General features: G+C 33.0%; 1 protein-coding gene across 3 annotated transcripts in view; it reads left to right on the top strand.

The window, feature by feature from the left end:
- The first annotated feature begins 327 nt into the window (after positions 1–327).
- The window catches only part of LOC143256852 (protein O-mannosyl-transferase Tmtc3-like), a 136,569-nt gene continuing 109,284 nt past the window's right edge, over positions 328–27,612 (top strand). For 2 of the 3 annotated variants that reach the window (XM_076514614.1, XM_076514612.1), the window contains exon 1: positions 328–467. The gene's annotated coding sequence lies outside the window, so the exon portion shown is untranslated. The remainder of the gene's footprint in view (positions 468–27,612) is intronic. The other variant, XM_076514613.1, reaches the window with a different exon arrangement.

The following is a 27,612-nucleotide window of genomic DNA, read 5'->3' as shown; positions in this document are numbered from 1 at the left end:
CCGTACAATTAACAATAAAGGTAATTTTTCTCAAGTACACATTCTTGAGCCTCACGGTATCAGGAAGACGTCATATAAACGTTCAAATTCTTTTTTTTTTTGAGAAGAAAGATTTTAACAACAATATAATTGCTAGAAGTTTACTTAATAACAATATCCAGAATTCCAAGCAGCAACAGGTTCGTCTCTTACTGTTCCATCTACAACCGTATATCAACTTTACTAAGTTTACTGAGTTGCCACTAGTGGAGCCACTAGCGCTTACCCTTGGTTTAAAACACCGAAATCTGGTCGTAGAGAGATACTAACCGGTCTGCACGATCGTTCCAGAGACGCAGTAGTTTCTATAGGCTCCACGCGAACGAACGATAAGGTTTCTCGTAAACATAGAAAACACTTATATTACAAACTTGTTCTTAACAGCGAAACAGGAAAGCGAAATCAAAAGGTTCTGCAATATAAGCAAGGTAATTTATTTAATTAATAAGGGGTAATACCCCTAAAACATTATAAGTTTATGTTGACTTTAATCTTATAAAGCTTGTGGTCATATTTGTGCTTTCTCATCTATATTATCAAGGACAGTGTGACGGTTTTCTTGTTATTTAAGTTTGTAGATATTTATGTATAATTTTTATGGAAAAAATTTAAAAATATTTTTTATTTTGTTTCAGTTTCATATAGATATTGAAGCATTTCTTTTAAGATATTAAGAAGAAATGTTGATGTTATATAGTGCCTTTCTTTCTACTGGTAATTTGATTTTATTTGTCGTTTAAAAGTTAGTTATGGATTCAAACAGACCTTAGTTATAAGCGCACATTGATTACTAAGTGATACGTATGTTTAATGAGATTGCGTGACCGTATGTTTACATATGTTTTAGTTTTGCATGGTTTCTTGCGTATACAAGCTAGATTGTTGTATGGATAGCGGGTCAGTTTTACCAGAAATATTGTCTAGCTAGCAAGTGTAGGGCTTGCTAGTGGTTGCACGAACTTCGGAGTGGCACCACTGAAATAGAACGGAGTTGCTTTATTTATCTTTTAATAAAGTATAGTAAAAAAGTTTGTCATGGAGACGACAAATTCATGATTTGTCAGCCGCTTTTCTACTTCTATTATAGGTGATTATATTGAAAAAAAAATATAAACAGATACGATAAAGTCGTGTTTAAACATATCTAATTTTGTGATAACCCACATATGTATATACCTGCATATCCTTTTGCTCTCAAAACGCTCGTCTGCAAAATCATGATGAAAACTCTGAAAAAGTGATTGAAACATATAACCTTTTAACATGAATGCACACAATTATTAAAATTCCAAAATTTCTTTTAAAAGGAAACATAAAGAGACGAAATTTGAAAACAAAATTACAAAATAGGATTTGTAATAGCTCTATAACTTTATTTTTGTAGATTTCATTTGCTGAATTCAGCACAAAACTACTTGAGGGCTACATTCGCTCGTCATCCCTAATCTTGAGGTAATAGATTGAAGGGTAGGCAGGGAGCCCATTACAGCCACCCCAGCTCTTGGACTACTTTTGCCAAATTGAATAGAGTGATTCGAACCTCATTCATAATACCTTCATTAATCATTTAACCTTTAAATAATATCATGGTATCAAAATACAGTAAACAATATACTGTATTTTAGTGTTTTTAATTAGATTTTAAATTTTTCCAGAACCACATTTTTTCCGCACATAAAAACCTATGTTAACACAAAACATTCAGAAATGTTAAATTTCCTTCAAATCACTCAGAAAACACCACGTGTTTCCAAGATAAGCATAATTGTTCAGGAACAAATTGTTGGGTGTTTTACACTTGGAAAGCTTCTCTCGGAAATAAGTTATATACTGACGATAAAAAGAAATCTGTAAACGTAACTTGGCGTTTATTGTTACATGAATATTTTTCACCGTGGCAAGTTCTAAGTCGTACATAATCGAGAACGTAATGCACTTCTTGAGTATAGTGATCAAATTAGTCAAGTGTTAAAAGGCTGATGTACTACAGAAATGATCTGCATTTCTTATTCAAAGTTTCGCCTTGTGACTTTATCAAGACGTTAGCCTAAAAAAATTGCCCTAAATGTCGTATTAAATGCTTGTTATCTTTTTTTTTCTAAATTGAATAACTAAAAGCTTAAAAAGGCTTTTCCATGAAGTTTAAATACCCTTAATGTAACCAAGTTTACCATCAGATGCAATTTACTATAATTCTGTCATCGCGTTAACTTAGTTAAAAACAATGCGCTGTAGTCAATTGTTAGCTACGTTGTAATTTACTCTTGGTTTTCAAAAATATCATAATTTCTAAAGTGATTTCATCATTTGTTGTTTTGTTAATTATAATCAAAATACAACTGATAATAGTCAACATGTAAAGTACTTGTGGTTTCATTGTTTATTTATTAATACATGAAAGTATTTGTCTGTTTTGAAATTATATAATGATTATATTTTTACTAAAGACAGCGCTTTGACAATGACAGTAAGACATTTCTTGAGTAATTATAACACAAATAAATGAAATTATTATTTTGAATCAGAAACAAATGTATGTGTAGCTTGAGATCAAATGTATGTTTTTCTTCTAAGTGAAACATATGTTGTGGTTAAGGTGCCAGACTCACATTTTGCAAATTACAGAATTGAAATACGTCGCTAAGCATTCTCCTTATTTAAGCCACGAGGGCGTTATAATATTATTTTAAATTCCACTTTATATCATTGATATAGATTTGACGGTGAGAATTCTTAACGAGATACCTTCCCTTTGATCTATCGCTTTAAAGTTTGGGACGATTAGCTCAGAATGCTCTCAAGTTGTTTTGCAACATTCAACAAATTAACTAAAATACACTTTAATTTTTTTTTTTTGTATTTATAGCAAAACTATTAAGGCTATCAGAAACCATCCTTAACTTTGAGCTGTTAATCCAATGGAAGAGAGCCAGTCAACAGCACTCTAACTATAACGCTATAACTCACCCATAGCTTAATTAAATGTGAGGAACAGAGCCAATCTCTCTATTTCATCTAGATCTCTACCAGAAGACTATCCCGCGTCCCTTTATAATTTACACAGGAATGTGTATAAACTAATTACAATGTTGTATTTTCTAATTATTTGCAGTCTTGCTCTTATATTCGTAGTATTTTCTTATATATGAAAATAAACAGTGATCTTTTGTTCTGAGACTTAAGCGAACAGTGCTGTATCCAAACAATGTCAAAAAGAAGACAGTACCGAACAATAATGTTTTGACAGAATAATTAATTTATTTACATTAAAGAGTCGTACCGAAATCATGTGAAGCTTAAAGGCAGAAGGATTTTTTTTTCTTGTAACACAACATCGAAAGTACAAAGATTCTAGTTCATTTAGTTATATAATAAAAATGATCATAATATATATATATTCCTAACAAACAAACAAATTATGCAAAACCAAAGGGTATTTAAGGGCACAATGTGATACAAAGGAAAGGAAAAGTGCTATGATTTCCATATAGATGTAACAGTTGAGATCATAATATTCATGTGCTAACATAATTACTGACTATTAAACATTTATTACTTTTTTAACTATATTCAGATAAAATAAACATTGTGCGGGGAGGCCCCAACCACTGTATATATTTTATTTTCATTCCATTCATACTATTATTTTTATTATAGTAAAAGTGCAAAATTATTCAGCAACGTCGTTGCTTAAAAAACTGGATAGGGGCATGGGCCTCCCGCTTACGCCATCTTGAGCTGTCGCATAGGGCGTGCTCGTCCGATGCTAAGGTTATCTTGCTACAAACGTTATTGAACGTCACCTTCTTTTGGCGTCATCTTCATACATTTTAGTGTCAATCTTCACCCACAATTAATCTTCAATCGCGCCATTAACGCGGTTAAGTTAGAATGGCTCTCAAAACCGAAAAGCTAATTCAACTGCTTAACCCTTAAAACTTGATATTTTAGGAGCCCACATAATTTTGTATTTTAAGTTTCTTTGAAATTTTTCGAACCAGTTCTAGCAAAAATTTGTTGAACTGGACAAACAGACGACAGTTCTGCTTTACATAGAAAAATTTAATTATTTTTGTGACAAAAATTTAGTTAGCGTAATAGTTAGGAAAAGTAAAATAAGTTTTAATTTGAAACTTATAAATATTTATTTCTGATGTTTTTGTACTGTAAGGTGATTCATCGTGATAAGAGTCTACAATGTTTTATTTAGTGTGTATGGATATGCTTGATTGTTGTAGTGATGGTACAGATGTATTTCTATAGTATAAAAAGAAATAAAAAATCAAAAGTTAACTATGATGTATTGATGGTAATACCAAAAAATACAGAATTATGGTTGGGATAAATACACAAAAACATACAACAAGCACTACAACACTTGACTTCTTGAGACTTGATGTTGATTAATCTACACAAAGAAAAATTATATGAAAGATGTATAGCTGTACGTCCCTGTATTCATGTTTGCATTCTTTTAGACACTGCCATTTCTACATGATTTTACATTTATAAAATGTTTATTACTTGTTTTGTGATGGGTTTTTTTCCCTGACTAAACGTTAATGTATTCTATGAATGTATATAGCAATGTTTAATATTATATGTATTGTTTCTTTTATTACTCCTTCGCTTCATACATAATACAACGATTGCACAGCATACAAAGCATTGAGTTAATACATGCTACAGTTATCTAATGTTCATTTATTATTGATTAGTAATTTCTCTTTCACCCTGTGCATAATTTTTGTAAAGAAACATCAAATTTCTCTAAGAAAGGAAGCTTAAATGGCCAATAATAACATCGTTTACAATAAAATTAAGGTTTTCTTTGTTTTTCTTTAACTTATACTAAGAAGTACCGTGATTAGTGACAGCCCGTTTCGAAGTACTCTTAAAATGCTCTTCTGTCACACGTATTTTGAACATCGTGGGAAAGTAAAAAAAAAAGAAAGAAGAGCACGTGGTCTCTCTAGCTAGTTCTCAGCTTTCCACATTAATAACGCTTCTCAATGACATTAGAAACCTCATAAGTTATGAAACACTCGACACTGGCAAATAGAGGCTCAAGTAAGACTAAAACTCAACTTTATAAGTCATTTTTAGCATTATAGAGTAGTAGATTTCTTGGCCGATCACTAGATACTAATCATAATCGTGCTTAAAAATGGTAAACGATGACCCTTCTACTGCACTAATTGATTTTAAAGTTGAATAAGCCACACTCTCATCTGTAAGTTACAGTCGTTCAGTTAAAACCAAACTAGCAATCACAGGCAGACTTGTTTGATTTTGATGTTATAATAACTCTGAATATTTCATATGATTTAAAATCGTATACTCTGGTCATATCATTGTTCTTGTTTTACGCTAATAAATTGAACTGGAACTTTGAGTTGTGTAAGGTAACATACTTTCGTTTAACACATGTATAACTAGGTTGATATATTATTTATTATCAACTGAAAAGTTTAAATTAAAAGTGAAGTAATCATAGTAACTTACAAAATATTTAACATACATGCTCAGGTTAATTAACTGTTTGAAATATGTATAAATAAATACATCACAAGGACGTCACGTCCAAACAGATAACGTTAGTCATTTGATTTCAGTTTGCTTTTGTTTTAAGAGACTGTAGAGACAATGCAATAGCCAATAGGAGAACGTATATAAATGGATGTACATAAAATTCAACTTTATATGGCTCTGATGTTAAAGCCTAAAGTCTTTGGCTACTCGCTCATCTGTATCACGTGATTTTCAATATTAACACATAATGCTTTAGATAGCCGTACCTTGGTAAACGTAACGTCTGATGATAAAAGTTTTGGGACATGAGAGCTCATAATCATAACATGATGTTAACTTATTAACGATGTCCATGATTAATTAACTCTGTGATTAAACTGGGACGTCTTAATGTTCCGCAGTTATAAAGTTTATCCTTAAGGACGCAAACGAGAAGAGTTACGACGAGAGTGTTAACAGGGGAAACTGTTAAACGAATATAAAGTAGTTTCTATTTACAGTCTACAAATAATACTCAGACCCTCTTAAGGCATTTATTATAATTGTTATCTATAGCAAATAACAAAAATTACAAACCTATAAGTACTTATTGTGAAATGATGGGTAATAAAATTCTATTGTTACTTGTCATTTATTGAATTATTTCTATGGTCCGGAATTTGACAATAGACTACATAATTTTTGTACTTCTCAAAGGTTATTTAAAATAGTATTTCCCACCCGTTAAAATCGGTTTCTCTATACTAACAAAGACGAATCGATTGTTTCATTAACTTTTTTCGACAGCAATATTTTCTTATCATATCTACCCACACATCGCTGTTTAGATAGTTTACTATTCGAAGTAGTTAATCTTTGCTGTTGAGCACCATAAACATTTATTATGATCATATCGTAATTCACGTTACTTTTGCGAATATATTAACAAAGTCTAAAATATCTAGATCATTTATCAGTAACATTACATTAAGACAAATTTAATACCTTCAGTAAAATACAGAAGTTTCCAGTGACTCACTAGCAATTCTGAGGGCTTATATAATTAACCAGTGGGTTTCAATGCCCTTAGTGAGCACAGCACATTGTATAGCTTTGTGCTTAGCAATAAAAACGTGTAATGAAACAAAATAAATGACTGTTACAAAGTTCAATGAGATGGTGAATTCATATGTCCTGTAAAGAGTAGTGTTCACGATCTATGGCGTCTATAGAAGAACTAGCATGAAGTCCTTGTTACACATGGGTCAGCAGCAAGCTGCCGGACATGTAACTGTAAAACCTTCATTCATTTCTTCATTAAGGACAGAGCTCAGATAACCCATTGGTGTAACTTTGTGTTAAGAAATCAACAGTCTCAGTTTTGCATCGCCAATGGTGTTCTACGTGATGGTCTTGGTTATGCATCGTAAAATCCATTGCAGAAGGCTTTTACGTAATACATTGAAATGAATGTTGCACCTCTCCTCAATCAGCACAATCAAAATCCCTCAGCAGTCACTGGTACGGTTGAGCAACCAGTAAGATGTGTATGCAAAAGATATATTCTAAATTCCATGTGTTTGTTCTTGGTTTCTAAATATCATGCTGACTTGGACCATAATAAATTACTTAGTCTTTGCAGATACTTAAGTCATAAAAATATACACCCACATATACACTACATGGCCAGACGTATGTGAACACCTCATCTACTTAGTGGGTTTGACAATTTCAGCCACACCCATTGCTAACAGATGCATAAAATCAAGCATACAACCATGCAATCTCCATAGACAAACACTGACAGTAGAATGGGTCGTACTGAAGAGTTCAGTGACTTTCTGTGTGACACTGTCATAGGATGCTACTTTTCCAACAAGTCAGTCGTCAAATTTCTGCCCTGCTAGAGCTGCTCTGATCAACTGTAAGTACTGTTATTGTGAGGTGGAAACGTCTAGAAACAACAACAGCACAGCCACGAAGCGGCAGGCCACACAAGCACACAGAACGGGACCGCCGAGTGTTGAAGTGCGTAGCGCGTAAATATCGTCTGTCAACTGTTGTAACACTCACTATCGAGTTGAAAACTGCATCTTGAAGCAATGTAAGTACAAAAAATGTTCGTCGGGACTTCATGAAATGGGTTTCCATGGCCGAGCAGCCGCACACAAGCCTAAGATCACCATGCGCAATGCCAAGCATTGGCTGGAGTGGTGTAAAGTACACAGCCATTGGACTCTTGGGGCAGTGAAAACACGTTCTCTGGAGTGATGAATCACTCTTTGCTACCTGACAGTCTGACGGACGAATCTGGGTTTGACGTATGCTAAGAGAACTCTACCTGACTCAATACATAGTGTCAACTGTAAAGTTTTGTGGAGGAGGAATTATGGTCTGGGGCTGTTTTTCATGGTTTGGAAATTTTAATTCTACAGCATACAATGACATTCTAGAGAACTGTGTGCTTCCAACTTTGTGGCAACAGTTTGGGGAAGGTCCTTTTTCGTTTCAGTATGACAATGCTTTCGTGCACAAAGTAAGGTCCATAAAGACATGGTTTCCCTAGGTTGGTGTGGAAGAACTTGACTGGCATACACAGAGTCCTGATCTCAACCCAATCGAACACCTTTGGGATGAATTGGAATCCCGATTGCGATCCAGGCCTTCTTGTCCAACCTCACTAATGCTCTTGTAGCTGAATAAGAGCGAATCCCCGTAGCCATGTTCCAAAATCTAGTGAAAAGCCTTCCCAGAAGGGAAGAGGCTGTTATTGCAGCAAAGGGGAAACCAACTCCGTATTAATGCCCATGGTTTTGGAACGAGATGTTCAACAAGTACATGTGGGTGTAATGGTCGGGTGTCCACATACTTTTGGCCATGTAGTGTGTGTTTACATACATACAATAATAATGTAATATATATATATATATAAACGTGAAGTAGGCTTTATAAATATCTATACTGTTATTTATGGCCATGTTATTGAATTTTGAAATATAAAGTATTAAAACTAGAATTCACACACATACCATGACTTTATTGCCAAGTCATTTTAATAGTCTGACTATTTACTCTCTTTTTTCAAACCAAAATAACTAATCTCCATAAGAATCACGCACTGATTCAAACTCTTACAAGTTTCATCTCAGATGCAACATGAACAAATAGGATTTATACTGATAAAATCATCAGACATTGCCTTTGCTTATGTCTTTTTGTGTTATTTTTATTCTGCTATCAAAAGATGAATTTTTTTTGCTTTGTTCGAAATATACACTCTACACATAACCATAAGAAAGTTCTGTTCGATAGAAATTTGGTATATTTTAAAATCACGTAGCTTTTACTTCTATACAGTGTATTTGTGTTTTTTCCTGCAACCAAGCCACATCAGATTATCTACGAAGCCCATCGAAGGGAATCGAACCACTGATTTTAGCGTTGTAAGTCCGTGTACTTACCATTGTACTAGCGGGGGACTACTGGTATAGAGCAAGCAGTATCATGTTTATCATATGGTAGCGTCACATAATAAAGTTGAAAAGTTAATTCGCTCTGTGGATCAGCAGTATGTACCGTGCCGCCCACTGTGGGTATCGAAACTCTGTTGTTCACGCCAGGTGTCCAGAGACTTGAGCTGAGCCACTGGTGGGGGGAACGATTATGTATTGAAAACTTATATTACAGATTTATGATTTAATTTGTCGCTTTATAAAACTACAACATCTGAATTATTTCCAGGCCTCGAAAAAAAAATAGTTACACTGATTTAAGAAAGAAATGTTGAGTTCACTAATTTAATTAACTGACTAAATTGATTTTAAGGATTAGTATATCTTGGCAAATAAAGAAACTAGAAATTAATGTTTTTTTCAAAATTGTCATATGTATCACAATGTTCTATGTTTTATTAAGTTTGACGTTTTGCTGTGGTAAAAACTAATGATGAACCAATTAGTTTATTAAATGTGTAAATATCCATGTGTAACTATGAAAACGGTACCCATCGAATCCAAAATTAATAACAGTCTTTAGATTACTTTTAGAACATTTTTTTTTCATTTTTTGTTTACAATCTCCGTAAGCCAACGTTGTCACTCATGTGAACTTAATTGAAATATTTAAATAATTATAACTTAACGAATCATCTAATTGTGTTCAAAACGTCTGTGCATATCTATAATATTGAGGTAATGACTTTTATACTAAGCTCCTGTTTTATAATAACTGAAATAAGATGGAAATCAGAATACGACACATAATTTGTAATTCGAAGCTTTCTTAAATCACGCAACAAGACATCATAAATCTGCGAGCTTTTGAAAAGTCTGGACTTTACTTTTTCTAGGGAGGAGTTGGCGATGAGCAGGAAATGTAAACTGTAAAATTACGGATGTAATACTGTTGTTAACTTGTTTCTTTCTTTGTAGTTAAGCACAAACCTACACAATGGGCTATCTGTGCTTTGCCCACCACAAGTACTTAAAACCGGTTTTTATCGTTGTAATTCCATAAAATTGCTGCCATGCCACTGGAGAGCTGTTAATTTGTTAAAAGTATCCCTAGAAGCTTTTAAATTATATGCTTATATGAATACGCCAGTTCAGTATACCACCATATTAATAGCTGATGCATCTTAATATGATAGATATATAAAAAATAGAAGAAAATATGTTCGAATATTTGTAAACATTTTGAATAAACGACACATATGACTGAAGTTTGTTTTGAAGCATGCATTGCGAGCATACTATCTTATTTTTGTTGCATATTTAAAGTACTGAACTGAAAAATAGGACATTAGGTAACTGTAAAAAAATTTCATGTTAGGTGCATACGCTGATGCCATAAAACACGAGACCATCAGAGAAAATTAAAGTATGTCCCGATGGACACCACTGTGCAAATTGAAAAGAAATCGCGCAAACCAAGCTGCTTATACGTTATTTGGATATTTACTAAAACGACCAGGAAATGAACTAGTAACATTTTCCTCTTTACGTAAATCCTTTTCAAGAGACTATAGAGACAGAAGAGCAGTCTTGTTTACGTAATTTCCTTTTCAGTATTTTATTCGTTCTCTTATTATCATTTCAGCTCGATTTACTGCCGAACTATCTCCACTTAATGGGCGTTTGTAATAGAACAGTACCATTATAGAGACATACAAGAACATGAAACTATATAAGAACAAACAAAGATAAACGTATAATCAGATCCTGTATATCAAAATCTAGACGTCATAGCTACGAAAGAGCAATAAGGATGATGAAAGCTAGAGCTCCACACATTAAAGTTAGCTGGAAATAGAAAGTTAAGAGAATGTCTTGTGCATTGAAAATGGATGCTTGCTGTGTGTAGAATGTTTGTTGATCAGCAACAATCTTTGGTCATAGAAACATGAGTATAGTTGAAATTAATATATATGTGAAAAGTTAGCAGTAAAGTAGAATCGTGAATTTTTTTGAATGAATGAATGAATAAGACTGTTTCCAACACTGACAGGTATTGGTACTTCCACTAGAAATATTATTACAAAACCAATCGAATGTTTCAAAAAATTATAAATAATAGATGCAAAAATGTTATCGTTGAGAGTTTAATCATTCTTGTAAGTATAACACCTTAAATGAAAATTATTCTCAATAAAAATTTGGATTTTGAATTGCGGTTTCAATTTCTTACAGTGTGAATAAGAAATACTCATTAAACTTTAACAACTGTTTTAAATAAAACAGTAGGAACCTTTTTCAACACTAAATAGCTAAAACGAGTCAGAATAGGGGTAGAGGTGAGACATAGAACAAATATGAAAATGTGGGGTGGGTATCGTAACTACTGACAAATAAAAACCAAAATAGTACTCTCGGTGGCTCATTCAAAATTCTAAATATATATATATATATATAAAATAAATAATGTTTAGTGTAGTTGTAATCCACTATCATTATACGATAGAATTGGGTTTGATGGAAAATCATTCATAACAAAATATTTGGTATCTTTGAAACCTAATACAATATTCATGCTCATTTTGGTTCTTGTTGTGTTAAGGGTTAAAAAAAGTCTATCGATTTCAATGAAATTAATGTCCATTAAGCAACACTTATTTTTAAAAGATTGTTTATTCGTAACTTACTTACTTGGAGAGTAAAATGAATTATTTGAACAGATTTTTACACAGTTGATTCACATTCTCATTATTTTATTCTCTATTATTGTACAGTAGCACAACATATTTATTGAAATAATTCTGTATATATGTATATACAGTTTTGAAACACAGCGAGCTATATTTCTCAGCTTCGAACCATATCTCAGTTGTTCGCAGAAGGAAGTACAGTTGTTCTGAAATACTGTTCATTGGTTTAACAGTTGGGCTCATGGGTCTTAAACTACCAAAGTTTATCACCATATAAAACATAACTGCAAGAGAAATGCATTAAATTACGTCAAAATGTCACGAGAAGGTGAAGTGAATGAGTTGAAAATTGTAGTCATTCCCAGCAATACATTTGCTGGAAATAGCGAAAATTAGGATCCCAGACGGCAGTATTTAAGAAAACTAGTTTGGTCTGTTATATCCACGTAATGCTCTAGAGAAAATCAGCATATGGCAAATAGCAGATGAGGTCGAATATTTCCCTGCATGAGAGGAGCTCGCAGTACTCGTAACGTTTGCTATTAACCAGAAGGCGTTGTCTAAAGTGTCTACATCAATGTAGCAGGATAGGGTGAAAGAAACTTTTCAGTTTCCAACCGTTACGTACTTATACTCTCAAAGCTGGTATACTCTCGTCTCTAACATGTTTTTTTTTTCTAATGTAAATGGAATTGCTTTCATGCTATTAATAGTAATAAAAAACTACTTTTTTTTCTAATCGTGTATACGTATTATACAAATATATAATACATATATACCACTTCATTTCTCTGCTTCACACTTCCTGTTAGATTATCATTAATTTCCTGTCTCTTAACGATGTATACTCGTATCAGCGTAATGCAAATTACTTTATGACTCATTTCGACAGAGCTTTCATTATATGAGGGGTTAAACTATACGTATGGGGAACTTGTGGTGGTTTCATTCGATACATGGTTGGTTGGTTTCATCATAGTGAGCGTGCTGATTATTACATAAAAAGAAGACTCATAAAATATATATTGATTATTTCTATTGTGTGACACAAGCCTATAGATTAAAAGGACTGGCTTATGAAAATAATTTCGATACACAGGGGGAAAACACAATAAAACATTGGACAGATTTCTTTTTTCTTTAAGAGAAGCCAGTAAAATAACTATTTTTCTGTTGGTTACTTGGCGTTTTGTAAGTTTTCTTCTTTTCATACGCCTATTACTTTTATTTTGATAGTAGAGAAGAAATAGTTACATAAGGCTTTGTCAAAACTCTCACCCAGCTAGGCCTATCACTTTTCAGTTTCACATAAATTCTTAGACATCGTATACAATATCTACAAATATGAAAAAGATTCACATTATCTATATATATATTTTTTAACGTAACTTATTCGAATTATTTAATGAACGAAGATATGGTTTTTACTTACTATCTGAAATATATCTAGGTAAAATTACTGAAATAACCGAGGAAGACACTTTAGGATGTAAATATTCGTATTGGTGATAGGTTCATCCACAGGTGTTATTTCTTAGCACGGATCACATAATCGACATCTAACGGAATCTTTCAAACTTAATACAATCCTAAAACAACTCATTCAAGATAAATGACGGAAGGTGTACTAGTTTTTAACATACTTTTCGACGGTTTAAAACCAATCATTACATTAAATAACATAGGCACAATATAATACATTTTTAAGAGTATTTTGAGCTTATGAATAACCACATGTAGTAGTAGTTAAATATTTTACCATTGCTAAAAGCCATTATCAAATGAACATATAAACCATAAAGGCAGCCGCAAGTTTTTACTTTGCACAAAATGCGAGATTTACCAGTTTCTTTCTCAAGAGTAATAAAAATTGAGTTTCTGAATGAAAATGCAATTGTACATCTATTTCAACCAGGAGGATAGATAGTCCTATCCAAAAGTATTTCTGTTTATTTATTCTAAAAGTTTCTTTTGCTTACAGACATCAGTTTGTCAACTGTGGTATGCTCCAGTTAATATGACATTTGACATTGTCTCCGCGTTACACGAGCCACGAGATTTGAACATTAAAAACTGGCGCCAAATGAACTGATTCATGCGAGTTTCTGTATGCACTGCTGCAAACTTAATATATACATACAATACGTCGCTGTGGAAAATTAAGCTCATAAAAATAACGGAAGAAAAGCTCCGATGAAGATATTTTAAATGAAAACTGTTCCCCTAAATAATCAAATTACAGGAGATGTACTGTAATAGAAATTAATAGGGGCTTTTGCTTAAAACAGTATATATTTTTCTATTCAAGTATTTGAAATGTAAGAAAAGAAATTTTTAATGTCTTTATATGTGGAAATAACCATTACTGGCGGAAGGATAATCAACGCTTTGAAAGGGTTTCTTCGAATTGGAATCGATGTTTTGGTTCATATAGTATTTAAATTATATCTGAAGTAAATGATATAACGTAACTGAAATGTTAAAATCCATATCAACAATTTGCCTTTTAAATTCTTAGATCGTTTTAGTAAAACCGATTATAGTTCGCTACAAGAACGACTGGAGTTCACTGCTATATTAGAAGTTAAGAAGAACTTTGAAACATACATCCTTCCTCTTCCTTTACATACAGGGCCCGGCATGGCCAGGTGGTCATGGCACTCGACTAGTAATTCAAGGGTCGCGGGTTCGAATCCCCGTCACACCAAACATGCTCGCCCGTTCAGCCGTGAGGGCGTTATAATTCTAGGTCAATCCCACTATTCGTTGGTAAATCAGTAGCCCAAGAGTTGGCGGTAGGTGATGATGACTAGCTGCCTTCCCTCTAGTCTTACACTGCTAAATTATGGACGGCTAGCGCAGATAGCCCTCGTGTAGCTTTGCGCGAAATTCAAAACAAACCAAACCCTTCGCATACATAAATTTGAAAAAAAGAGATTTTTACTGGTTTATAATAAATGATTGGTGTTAAACATACAATAAGTAGTAATGTGTTATTAATGCTCACCTCCCTCCGTAATTTTCATTTTGTAACTAACTTAAAAACAATAATTATATTTCACTTAATTAATCTAGCTCACACAATAACGGTTGTTGTCCATGCAAATTAAGATATAAATATCACTGAGGCTAATTACTATGTATGTTAGGAGCATAACATTTCCAAATGTTCTTCATCTTTGTATCAAATATATCATACGCTTTTACGGACTAACTATGTTACGCTTGCCTACTTGTCATACTAAACGTTCCGGTTCATTCTTCATGACAGGTGCTTCCTTCAACTGAAAGTCTCTTCAACATGTATTAAAGGCCTATTAAAGAGAGTGATCCAATACACGATGCTTCCTTTAAGAAACACCTACTTCCATGTATTTATCATGGCAAGAAATACTTTTCTGTTCTCATATTTTAATTTGACTCAATAAGCTTTGAACACATGGTAATCGTCATTTCACACCTTTCAATTTTCGATACGTAATTTTTCTTTTCACTACAGAAAAACCAAAATATTATACCTACCCACCCTTTATCAGTAAATACTGTGTTCTAAAGTTCTTCCTCATTGTCGAGGACAGAACATAGCCCTCTGTTGGCATGCCATCTCTTTGGAATTGAATGAAATGACATTGAGAGAAACGAAACTACTATATCTGTCGAAATCCAGTTGGTCGCGTCGAATCCCCTTTACACTAAACATTCTTGCTCTTTCAGCCGTGGGGGCGTTATAATGCGACGGTCAATCTCTCGGCAGCTTAGCGCGAAATTCAAAAACCTAACCAAACCAAATTTAGCTAGCAGGTAAGCTCTGGTGTTAGTCGAAAAGTCTCGTCGGTATTGGATAGATTAAATATAGTGTGTTTGACATATTATGACATTTCTTTTTTTTCAGTCATAAGTTATTATAATTATTAAAGTAGTATTTTTCATATTATCGTTGAGGTTACTTTGTCAGCTCTGAGATTAAGCAGTCCATCTTGCTAAAATTCTTCTCAATGATAGTGAACATTAATTAAACATAAAATTAATATTAAAATTAATATACAGTTGATATTACAAACAAAATAAATAATAATGTGTTATTAATTTTTACCATCATTGTGATTTCAAAGTGGCTTAACGTAACAATTATAGTAGTTATACATCACTTAATTAATGTAGTTCAAACCATCACATTTGTTATTTGTGAAACATATGATATAAATAACGTTTAACCAGAGTATCAAGCGTTTCACTTAGTATATCATTATAATGGTAGATTAGTAACAAACATACCTGTTGTGTGCTTTGTTAAGATGAAGTGTGTTCTTTTCTACAAGTTTTCTTTTTTAACACAAGTGTTCCATTGTTTGCTTTGTTTTAATGTTTTTCGTGTAATATGGTTTAGATACTTACCGCTAACTATTACTTCTTTTATATTTTCTAATTCATTTTATACCTTTTGTTATAATTTTTTAACAAGGTGGTATCTTGTGATGTTTTCTCTCCATATGTTAATTATTTAACTAGTGTTTTATTTCATGTATTTTTGTTTATACCCCATCTTTGAGATGGGATGAATAAAGAGAAAAATAATTGGCATCACAGGAAGAACTCGCCTTTGCGACTGAATGTAATATGAGATTTTATATCTTTCTATCTTATGATTTATAACAACGAAGTGAAAAACAGATATTAAGAATTAAAGCGTTTTAGATGTTGGAATAAATTTAAAAAATCCTCCCTAATAAGAAATATCTTTGCTATTCAAATATGAAAATAAAACTCAACTCCGCACACGTCCCTCACTGTTACAGACGTAAGCCAACGGATTTATAATGCTAATATCAAGGGTTCGATTCCACTTGGTGGACTCAGAAGATAGCCCGATATGGCGTTGGCATAAGAAAACATACACACTTTGGACAAATTAATTATTTCAAATGAATCAAAGTATTACAATAGTGTACGTTTTAGGGTTTTTATTATTGTTCAGTAGAATGTTACATGTTTGTTTACATAATTCAAATACAGTTGTAGCTGTTCTTGTAATCACTATAACAGATCTTTAACTCGTCAATAGTGTGGCCAATCCTAATATCCTAAGCAATATGGCCACTCCTTATATGAGGTAAAAACAGCCACATACTGTATTTTTAACATTATCATTCTACCTTTTTAACTAGTTCGTATATGGAATACAACGTGATTAATACTTATGTTTTATACAAAGTCACCAGTTCTGATATGCATAATTTTGTTATTTTGTATACATGACCATGTTTTAAATTGATAACAATACCATCAGTTCTTGTCTTGTACACAAAATGACCATTTTTTATATGGTTGGATATATTATTCGCACTTATGCAACAACAGTGTGACCACTTCTGATACTGTCAAAAATTAAACCAGTATGTTATACTATGCGAATTTTTTATCACTTCTTATGCTATACGTAACGTAATAAGATATATATGACTATTAATTTGATCGCTGCTCTTACTGTCAACATTAATCACGCTCTATATTGTGGAAAACATAGTCAAGTTTTGTATTTTTCACTACGTATTCACATATATGGTAAACAATGTATTTTATCCTCTTGCTCTCAACAGCATGCTTGATCATTATACTGTAAACGTCTTGGTAATTCATTTTGTTTTCACTCAAAATGGTTAGTCCTCACTTTATCGGCCTACTGAATTCTAAAACCGGTATATTTTATTTTTGTATTAGGTATAAATAATGTAGATTTTTGAGGTTTTAGTAGCGAAATATCTGTCATAGTTTAAAGACATGTATGAGTTATTTATGTCGTATTTGAGTTATTTTTTCATGAAGTGTGCCTGGTGTGCAATCGATTCCATTGACATCTCTGTTCGGTTGTATTTCTGAGGTCTTGAACAAAGTGGTAGGTGGCGTACTATGGCGTTATAATGCATAGTGAACCTGTAGACTTTGGTTAACATAATTATTATTATATTCCTGAAATAAAGCTAGTGATTAATAAATCTAACAAAAACTAACGAGAAACGAAATATAAAACAAGTCAAATACAGATTAATTACTATTTCTTTCTTTATCATTTATTCTATTATCAGAATAAATAAACGTTTGATAGACTTTATGGAGCATGTGTTAGTTTGTTGATTATTTGAATGTTCGATTACATTTATAACAAAAACATTTTTGTCTTCTTCCTTCTGATTGTGTTTTATTTTTCGAGTTGTAATACATACTAGTAGGAGTAATAGAAATGTCAAATTTGACATGTTATGATTCTTAAAATACCGTTTCAAGTTTCGTTAGGCTTGTGATAGGATTTATTTACAAGCAATGATACAACTCTAATTTCTTTGTCAAACAAGCAAGTACTAAAATACACAATGAGTAGGTGACATTACATACAGAGAAAAATTCAAACAACTGAGAAAAGATTACGATAAAATATATTTTAGGTGACTAAATTTCATCACGAGGAAAAGTTAAGTGTTTTGTTTGTTTTGTATATATCTGATCAATGTTTTTTATTGACTTAATAAACAGGCGTGATTAAATTATTATAAATAAAGTAAATATAAGTTTACTACAAATGTGAATTATGGTACTAAGTACTATAAGTTCTACTACAGTTAAATTCGTAATTATCGTACTGTGTTTTTCACACTTGAAAGGGTTTCAAGTTAATGGGGCTTATTTTAATGAATAATTGTCTCGGTTCTGACATTAATCACAGTCCTTATTATTTAACTAATGTGATGTTTTAATAGGCAGCGGTCTCAGTTCTGACGTTAAATACAGTCTTTACTATTTTACTACCGTGATGTTTTAATAGCTAGTGGTCTCAGTTCTGACATTAATCACAGTCTTTACTATTTTACTAATGTGTTGTTTTAATGGCTAGTGGTCTCAGCTCTGATATTAATAACAGTCCTTACTATTTTACTAATGTGTTGTTTTAATAGCTAGTGGTTTCAGTTCTGACATTAATCACAATCCTTACTATTTTACTAATGTGATGTTTTAATAGGCAGTGATCTCAGTTCTGACGTTAAATACAGTCCTTACAATTTTACTACCATGATGTTTTAATAGCTAGTGGTCTCAGTTCTGATATTAATAACAGGCCTTACTATTTTACTAATGTGATGATTTAATAGCTAGTGGTTCCAGTTCTGACATTAATTACAGTCCTTACTATTTTACTAATGAGATATACCAGTTCAGTGATGTCAAGCAAGTACTAAGATCCACCAAAACATCTGATTCAGATAATTACTTGCAGAGAGTAAATCGAACACGGACAGAGATGGAGAAAGGTCGAGCACGAGTGTGTAACAAAAATAGTAACGATCTTTATTCATTTAAGATTCACAAAACGTAATAGGTGTTATGTTCCAGCTAACGTGACATTGAACAATGTCACTGTGTTACACGAAACTTGAATATTAAACATTAGAGCCAAATGAGCTGATTTATGAAACATACTGCACGAACCGCCACACACTAACATGTATACAATATGTTGTCATGGAAAACGTTTGTTTGTTTCTTGAATTTCGCGCATAGCCACTCAAGGGCTATCTGCGCTAGCCGTCTCTAATTTAGCAGTGTAAGACTAGATGAAAGTTAGCTAGTCATCACCACTCACCACCAACTCTTGGGCTGCTCTTTTACCAATGCGACAAGATGTTCATAATTCCATTGTTTATTTTCAGTTTGTGTATTCCTGCGTGTGTTTTTCTTGTAGCAAGGCCACATCGGGCTCTCTACTCTGTCCACTAAGAGGAATCGAACCACTTGACTTTGGCAGTGTAAATCTGAAGTCTTACCGCTGTCCTGTGTGGTACTATTTATTTTCAATTAGCAAGTCTTGCTAACTAATATAACTCATGATACATCTTGCTAATCCTCACGATTTGGATGACTCTGGCATATTTAAAGCATTCTTGAGGTTACTGTGAAACTCAGAACCATCTGTCCAAAGCAAATTAATAGCAGCATTTATGATTCTATAACATAACAAAAGTTGCTGCCTTTCCTTCTCAACTTTGGTGTGGGACATTTTAACTACACCTTAACCCTAGATGTCACTAACAGTGGCACAATAGATATACTGGCCTGTATTCCTACAGTTCATTCTCTTTAAAATTCTTCAGTGAGGGTTTTTATACCACATTTATTGTTTCGTTTCCTAACACCTTAAACAGTGTGAACCAAAGAATAACTCATTTTAATGCCGAAGTTAATACTTCACTTTAACACATTCAGTGCTTCTTTATTTCTTCGACACATTAGTAGCTTTAGGTAAGAGTATTATGAGAATCATTACACTCTTAATATTCGAGAATTTTTTTATTTCTTACACCTCATGTTGAACTGACTACCTGTAGCAGCTGTTGGGTTTGATAAAACTCTAGTCAGCATTTTATCATTCAATGCAAGGCTAGATTAAGTGGAAATAGGTAACCAGTAGCTGGTTATATAATTGATTTTATAATTTACATCAAGCATCTACAAGTAATAAACTGCAAATTTTTGAGTAGATTAGATAGTTTACTCGATTTTCATGGTCTTCTTTGAATAGTAGCTACAGATAAACGTTTACCCCTACCCAATAACATTCAGGGGTATTATTACAATCTAGTATGTGAGTCAATAATACCAAATTGATTATACTGGGCGAGGTATAGATGGAAACTTCGGCTTCTAGTATTCAGATTAGAAATTTAAAAAATAAACTTCGACAAAGAGTTCGATATTATAACATATAAACCACACTTTGATGCCAAAATAAACTATCTCGCAAGTTCTTTCAGCAATGAAAATGCTTGGTTTATGGGGTGTGCCGTAATATGTTCCCTATAAAACAAAATATTGGAACTAATGTTCAAATAGATACCGCATTTAGCTACCTTACAGCAGAAAGTACGTTTCTTCAAGCCTTCTGCAGAATCACGGATAATACGGCTTTAAAGAATTGAAAAACCAGACCTTACATTGCGCATCATCTGCGGCCACTACCGTGTTGCGTGTGAAAATTTGGACGGTTTATTGGTTTTACTTCTTCATTGTGTGAAAAGTAGTGCGAATTCAGCTACGCTGGTGGGCATTTCAGGTTCTACATATAGCAAGGAGTTCAATTTTTATTCATAATTAAAGCTTTGGTTGGAAATCAACCTACTAAACATGTCTTCTCCGATTCAGAGACTCAGAGTTGAACTATATCTTAAACTCATAGTTCAAGTTGTAGTTCACAAAGAAAGAGGTAATTATCTTAAAACTCGTGTCATGAAAACTTTCAAATATATCACGCGAAGCATTTTTTTTCTACTCGTTAAATTTTACACTTATTTATCCATCTTCGATGGAAGGTGAATTGTTTTCACTCCTTTGTATGCATACTATAACTCAAAGTTTCTATCTAATTATGATCAAATTTCTCACATGGTTGAGTGTTTTGGAAGAAGGAATTAGATACATTTTGTTGAACTTACGGTAAAAGTGAAGGTCACACGTTTGTTATTACGGTGGGAAATTTTTCCTGCAAATGGTCAAAATCGAGAACAAATTGAAAAAGAAAGATTATCTTGCACATGCAATTATATTTTTAAGACAAACGATTTTTATATTATTTTAGGTTGTTTACAACTAAACTGGAAAGAACTGAAGGATGAAGGTTGAACTCTACGAGTGCCTTTCTGATTTCCAGTTTTTCCATCCACTAATTCTTCCTTAGCAGCATTCCAGTTCGCTTCTACAATTCTCATTCTATTCATCCGAGTTTCAATTAATAATCACATCCATGTAGTTTAAAGCTAATCACCAAGCTCTCATCAACCCTTCTAACATCTTGCTCTTTGAATATTTATGTTTATTATTGATAACCCTTACGTTTTATATGGTTCTATAGCTTAAATATATATAACCGAGTTCCCATTACCTTGTCTTTATCCATCTTGCTTGTGTACTGACCATCATGTTCCACTGTCTTACTACGTCAGTATTAATTGTAAGGCTTATAGTACCGCCACTATACAGTTACTTCTTCACTACTCATAACAATGTTCTTATGCCATCCCTTTGTTACTGATTACCAGTTTTCCATTAGATATTTAATACTTTTAACTCTTAAACGATATTATAAATTATACTTTAATCCCTGCCCATAGTGGTACAGCGGTATGTCTGCGAACTTATACCGCTATGAACCGGGTTTTAACACTCATCGTGGGCAGGGCACAGATAGGCCTTTGTATAACTTTGTGCTTAACTACAAAGCAATCAATCAAACTCTAATTCTTAAGATATTCTATGTCAATTTCTCGTTATTTTTATACTGTTCATGGTTGAATACTAATAGGACCAGGTACCGTATTTTATTATTTTCAATATTTATTAATATCTTCATATTACCACTTTTATACTTCTATTACTCGAATAGTGACAATAGGCTTTTCATTATCTTCTGTTGTCCACTTCTGACCAATAAATAATGATTACCAACGTTCTTTTAGCTCTTTTCTTATCCCCGCTCTTTAAATGGAAGCATCGTATCTTTTTTCCTATTTTTATTAATTCTAGATATTTTTTTTATTAACAGTTTCATCTCTGTATGTTAGATAATGCCAGTAAGTTTCCACTTATCTTACGTACATTTCCAACCATTGGATCTACAATATACTCGATGTTTAGGTCTATAATAATTTTTGAATCCTAACTAACAAGTAATTTTCGTCATTTCTACTTCTTAAATATTGACTACCATGTGCCTATTACTTTTTTATTTTACATGTTCACATCATTTTAAAGCATTCTATTGGTGCGTAATAGCTTTCCCACCCTCTTATCGTTTCATTACAAACTATCAGCTTCCAGTCATCTTTTCTACACCCATATCCTTTGAAAGCGTCAATTTATCCTGTGGTAGGGCTTTATATTTCGGAGTTGACGAGCTGGGTTAGATTCCTTGCAGTTCCCTGCTGGTACGGATTTTAAGCGCTAAAACCAGGGTTTTGATTCCAGTCGGTAGATATACCAGATAGCCCGACGTGGCTTTGCTATAACAAAATATACACAAACACAAACAGATTCAGTGCGAATTTAATGTGGATATTGAGTTGTATGGTGCTCCTGACAGGTTGTCTGTTTTTCCACTGTTAAAAATTAGGGGTTTGTTTTTACAATTTTGTGCAAAGCTATTCGAGAGCTATCCGCGTTATACGTTCCTAATTTAGACGTTATAGGATACGGAAAAGGCAGATAATCAACATTACTCACCGTTAACAAAAACGTACGACTGACCGTCACTTTATAATGTTGAAAAGATAAGCATCTTCGTACATCGTATTCGAACCCGCGATAATTAGCCTTAATAGTTTTGTCGTAAAATACAAATACGTACTATTTGAATGCAGTCGACAGTTTAATGGAGTCCTGTTCCTGTTATAATGATTGCCTAGTTGAAATTACGATTTTTATTGCACTTTTATGATTGCGTGATTTAATAAAACAATTCAACACAAAAAACCATAAACAAGAAAAAACGTTTTCAGATAACAAAACATTCATGGTTAAAAACAAGAGTTATAAAAATTGTATATGTATTTAGAAAGAGATCACAGTAGTGAAACTGGTATTAATACCTATAAAACCAAGCATGATACAACGTTTACTCAGGTTTGGTTATTTTTATGTTAAAAATGCTGGTGCCATTATTGTAGAACAGAGTATAAAATTATTGTTCAATTGACAGATGGAGATAATGCTATTCAAAAAGTGACATCAAGAAAATTAAATGCAAAGAAAATATATACATATTTAAAACAATTATGTCTTAAAATTACTTGTTAGAGGTGACTAAACTTTTACCACAGTCACCTTGATAGTTACACGTTTTATTCAGAAAACTGTTGTCATGGTTATTTTTTAACTGTACTTAGCCGTGTACCAAAGGTTTTGTTTTGTTGCAAATATTCATAACTCTCTTTTTTTCTCGTTCAACAATTTAAGATTGGCAGTGGAAATGAAATCCATGTTGATGTGCAAGGATTGTTCTATAAAAAACAATATTATTGTTTTGGTTAAAAAGCGATTGGAAAGAAAAGAGTTACATACTTCCTTTGTCAAGATACATGGACATTAAACTACAGGTATTTATGGGCCTGGCATGTCCAGGTGGTTAGGGTGCTCGACTTGTAATCCGAGTGTTCCAGGTTCGAATCCCCATCACACTAAACATGATCGCCCTTTCAACCGTTGGGGCGCTATAATGTGACGGTTAATCTCGCATTTCGTTGGTAAAAAGTAGCCCAAGAGTTGGCGATGGGCGGTGATGACTAGTTTCCTTCCCTCTAGCCTTACACTGCTAAATTAGGGACGGCTAGCGCAGATAGCCTTCGTGTAGCTTTGTGCAAAATTCAAAACCGATATCAATCAGATATTTATAATGAGGATTTCTCAAAAATAATACTTATGGAATTAGTTCACCAAATATGGAAGATCTGAAACTGACTATTTAAAAGGATTGTGAGAGTGTCAATAACCACTGTTTAGAAAAAGCATGCTTGACGTAGTTTGTTTCAGGAATACTTTCTGTATCACCTTTTGAAATTTTAAGAACGTGTGAGTGAAAGTAAAAATATATATATAAATAACAATTGTGATGGATTTACTATTATATATCCATTTTAATATCGATATTTCTCTAAGTTAAATATATATTTATAAATGTACATAATGTGTACTGTTAAATCTGTATTGCAAAATTCCCTCCTATTCATTTAAATTGTAAAACATTATGAAGTGTAAAAATCAACAACAATAAATGTGTGTACATAAACAATGGTGTATCATCTATATTGTTATGCAGGCTGAAATTTTTAAAAACTCTCCTCACGCCTATAACACGACATGCCATAAAACAGTATATATTATTATTATTATAAAGTATACTGTTTGTTAGTTATCACCATCCACCGCCAACTCTTGGGCTACTTTTTACCAACGAATTGTAGGATTGATCGTCACATTATAGAGCCCCAACGGTTGAAAGGGCGAGCATGTTTGGTGCGACATGGGTTCGAACTCGCGACTTTCAGATTACAAATCGAGCACATTAAACACCTGGCCTTGCCGGGCCTTATTGTATACTATCAACTTCGGAAGCTATAACTGTGATTAATGCTTACTCAAGATTAATGTGTTCATCGTGTTTCCTAGATAAAATTACAAGTTTCAAAGCAGATAGAGGCCTCAGTAATATTTGTAGCCTTGTAAAGAAAACCAAAAAAATCTCGTATATAAATCATTATTTGTAATCACCGTTATCGTAACATCTGTTATTTTTTGTATAGTAAAGTATATTTGTATTTACAAAAACTGTATATATCAATCTTGTTGGAAAATATCATAAACTGGATACATATCAACATTTATTTAACTATTTAATTTAAATTATCATTTAACTCGGTTTAGCGTTTTGAAATTGCAATACGCTACGCATATAACACAAAATAACAACCATACTATATCTGTTATACCCAACACCGACGTATCCTTCTGCCAGTACCAATGCTCAACACGCTGGGTATGTTACGACAGACATATTAGGTACTCAGATTATTTACATTATCAAATTACATTAAACAATTATTATGCGTCCAGACACTTCTAAATGTAACGCGTTATTTACAATGAACCTCTGGTGAAATTTAGTTCTCCTACAAAAAGCAAGTTTTTAAGATATCATTATTTTAAATACCTCATTCTTTTATAATTACAGTACCAATGTGGATCAATGTGGATACACACTTTATCAGGCTTGGCTTCCTCTTGCAAGTCTTATATGCGAAATAAAACTAACAATTTCAAATTATGTCCCACGTATAAAATTTTGAAAACGGTGTTCCAGCCCCCATACAGATTACATAGAGTTTCGTGAAAAAAAGTCGGTAAACTCTATTAATGTATCACATCATTCAACTTCTTATTTAATCAGTATGCTATTAAAATGAATACTCAGTTATATAAAATACATTATGTAACCACGTGATGTAGTCAATAGTCATATGATAATATCTGAAGATGCTTTGCCATGTGGTGAAAGTCGGTAACTTACACTATGAAATTGTATTTAATACAACAGTTTTGTCATATATATATATATGTGTGTGTGTAACCTCATTTGTACACATCACTGCTTGTTACAAAACGTTGGGGCAAAGCTACACAGCGTATAATTTGCGTATAATCGTTAAAAAGTTTAAACTGATACACAAGAAGAAATATAGTTAGTCAACAGTTCTGACCATCACCATTGGGTTATTCTTTCCTCACTATATAATGGGATTTAAACGTCATTCTATAGTGCATACAAGTTATCATACCATTTATACAGGTACCTTTGTGTGACAAATTTAGAGCTCAATATAAAATTCAGAGATACATTTTACATTGTCCGTTATGATTACTTGTTTTATATTCTCATGTTTCTCTTTTGTTTTGTTTTTAGTAGGAACACCTAACAACCCACAACTTTCTGCAGATGGTGAAGTATAGTTTTTAATTTCACGTTTAAGTCTTGCAAACAAAATTTAAAGTAGAAAAACGGTTTAAGTGGCCTGAATTTAACAAACAATATTATCATAAAGATTCACACTACCATTCGCAGTAGCTTGTATCGTAGTTCCACCTATCTGGTCTATCTATGCGACATTAATGTCTGACATATTGTTTGGAACTAAATAATTTAGAAACTTAATTTGAAGCCATTTTCTGAGCATGTTTGTTTCCTATAAATATATAAAAACACACCTATTTCTACTGAAATATATCGCATTATCATCTGTAAGCAGAAGGTACTTAAATGCTTTTATTTATTTTATGTTTATAATAACTACTATCCCTTATAATACGCACCTTAAGGAAGACGGGAATTCTCAAAGAAAAAGAATTGAGTAGTATCAGTGTTGAAGTTAGTCTTTAAAGAGAAGGGGATAAGGAGAATTGAGTAGTATCAGTGTTGACCTGGTCTTTAAAGAGAAGGGGATAAGGAGAATTGAGTAGTATCAGTGTTGACCTGGTCTTTAAAGAGAAGGGGATAAGGAGAATTGAGTAGTATCAGTGTTGACCTGGTCTTTAAAGAGAGTAGGGTTGATAAGGAGAAGTAGTATCAATGTTGACCTGTAAAGAGAGGGGATATCAGTGTTGGCCTGGTCTTTAAAGAGAAAGGGATAAGAAGAATTGAGTAGTATCAGTGTTGACCTGGTCTTTAAAGAGAAAAGGATAAGAAGAATTGAGTAGTATCAGTGTTGACCTGGTCTTTAAAGAAGATAGAATAAGGAGAATTGAGTTGTAACAGTATTGACGTGGTCTTTAAAGAGGATAGGATAAGGAGAATTGAGTTGTAACAGTGTTGACGTGGCTTTAAAGAGGATAGGATAAGGAGAATTGAGTTGCAACAGTGTTGACGTGGTCTTTAAAGAGGATAGGATAAGGAGAATTGAGTTGTAACAGTGTTGACGTGGTCTTTAAAGAGGATAGGATAAGGAGAATTGAGTTGTAACAGTGTTGACGTGGTCTTTAAAGAGGAGGGGTTAAGGAGAATTGAGTAGTACCAGTGCTGACGTGGTCTTTAAAGAGGACAGGATAAGGAGAATTGAGCTGTTCTTATTTTCATTCTTTAGACGTTTGTACATCTTGAGACTGTTATTAATGTTTACAACGCTGAATTGATAATAGAACTCGCCTACAGGAGCAGTCAATTAATCGTTGGCCTAACTCCTGCGCTTAGAAGGTATACTGACCAAGAGAATAGTAAAAAAAAAAATGTTCAGCTATTCCCAGTGATCGATTCTTTGAAGTAACATTAAGTAAGCGAAGCTGGTAAAAAATGGAAAAAAAAACTGAACATTGGAAGATAAATTATAGCCATCTAA

This window comes from Tachypleus tridentatus, chromosome 7 (genome assembly GCF_004210375.1).
Source record: "Tachypleus tridentatus isolate NWPU-2018 chromosome 7, ASM421037v1, whole genome shotgun sequence".
Taxonomy (NCBI): Eukaryota; Metazoa; Arthropoda; class Merostomata; order Xiphosura; family Limulidae; genus Tachypleus; species Tachypleus tridentatus.
This window is presented reverse-complemented; position numbering and strand designations above follow the sequence as displayed.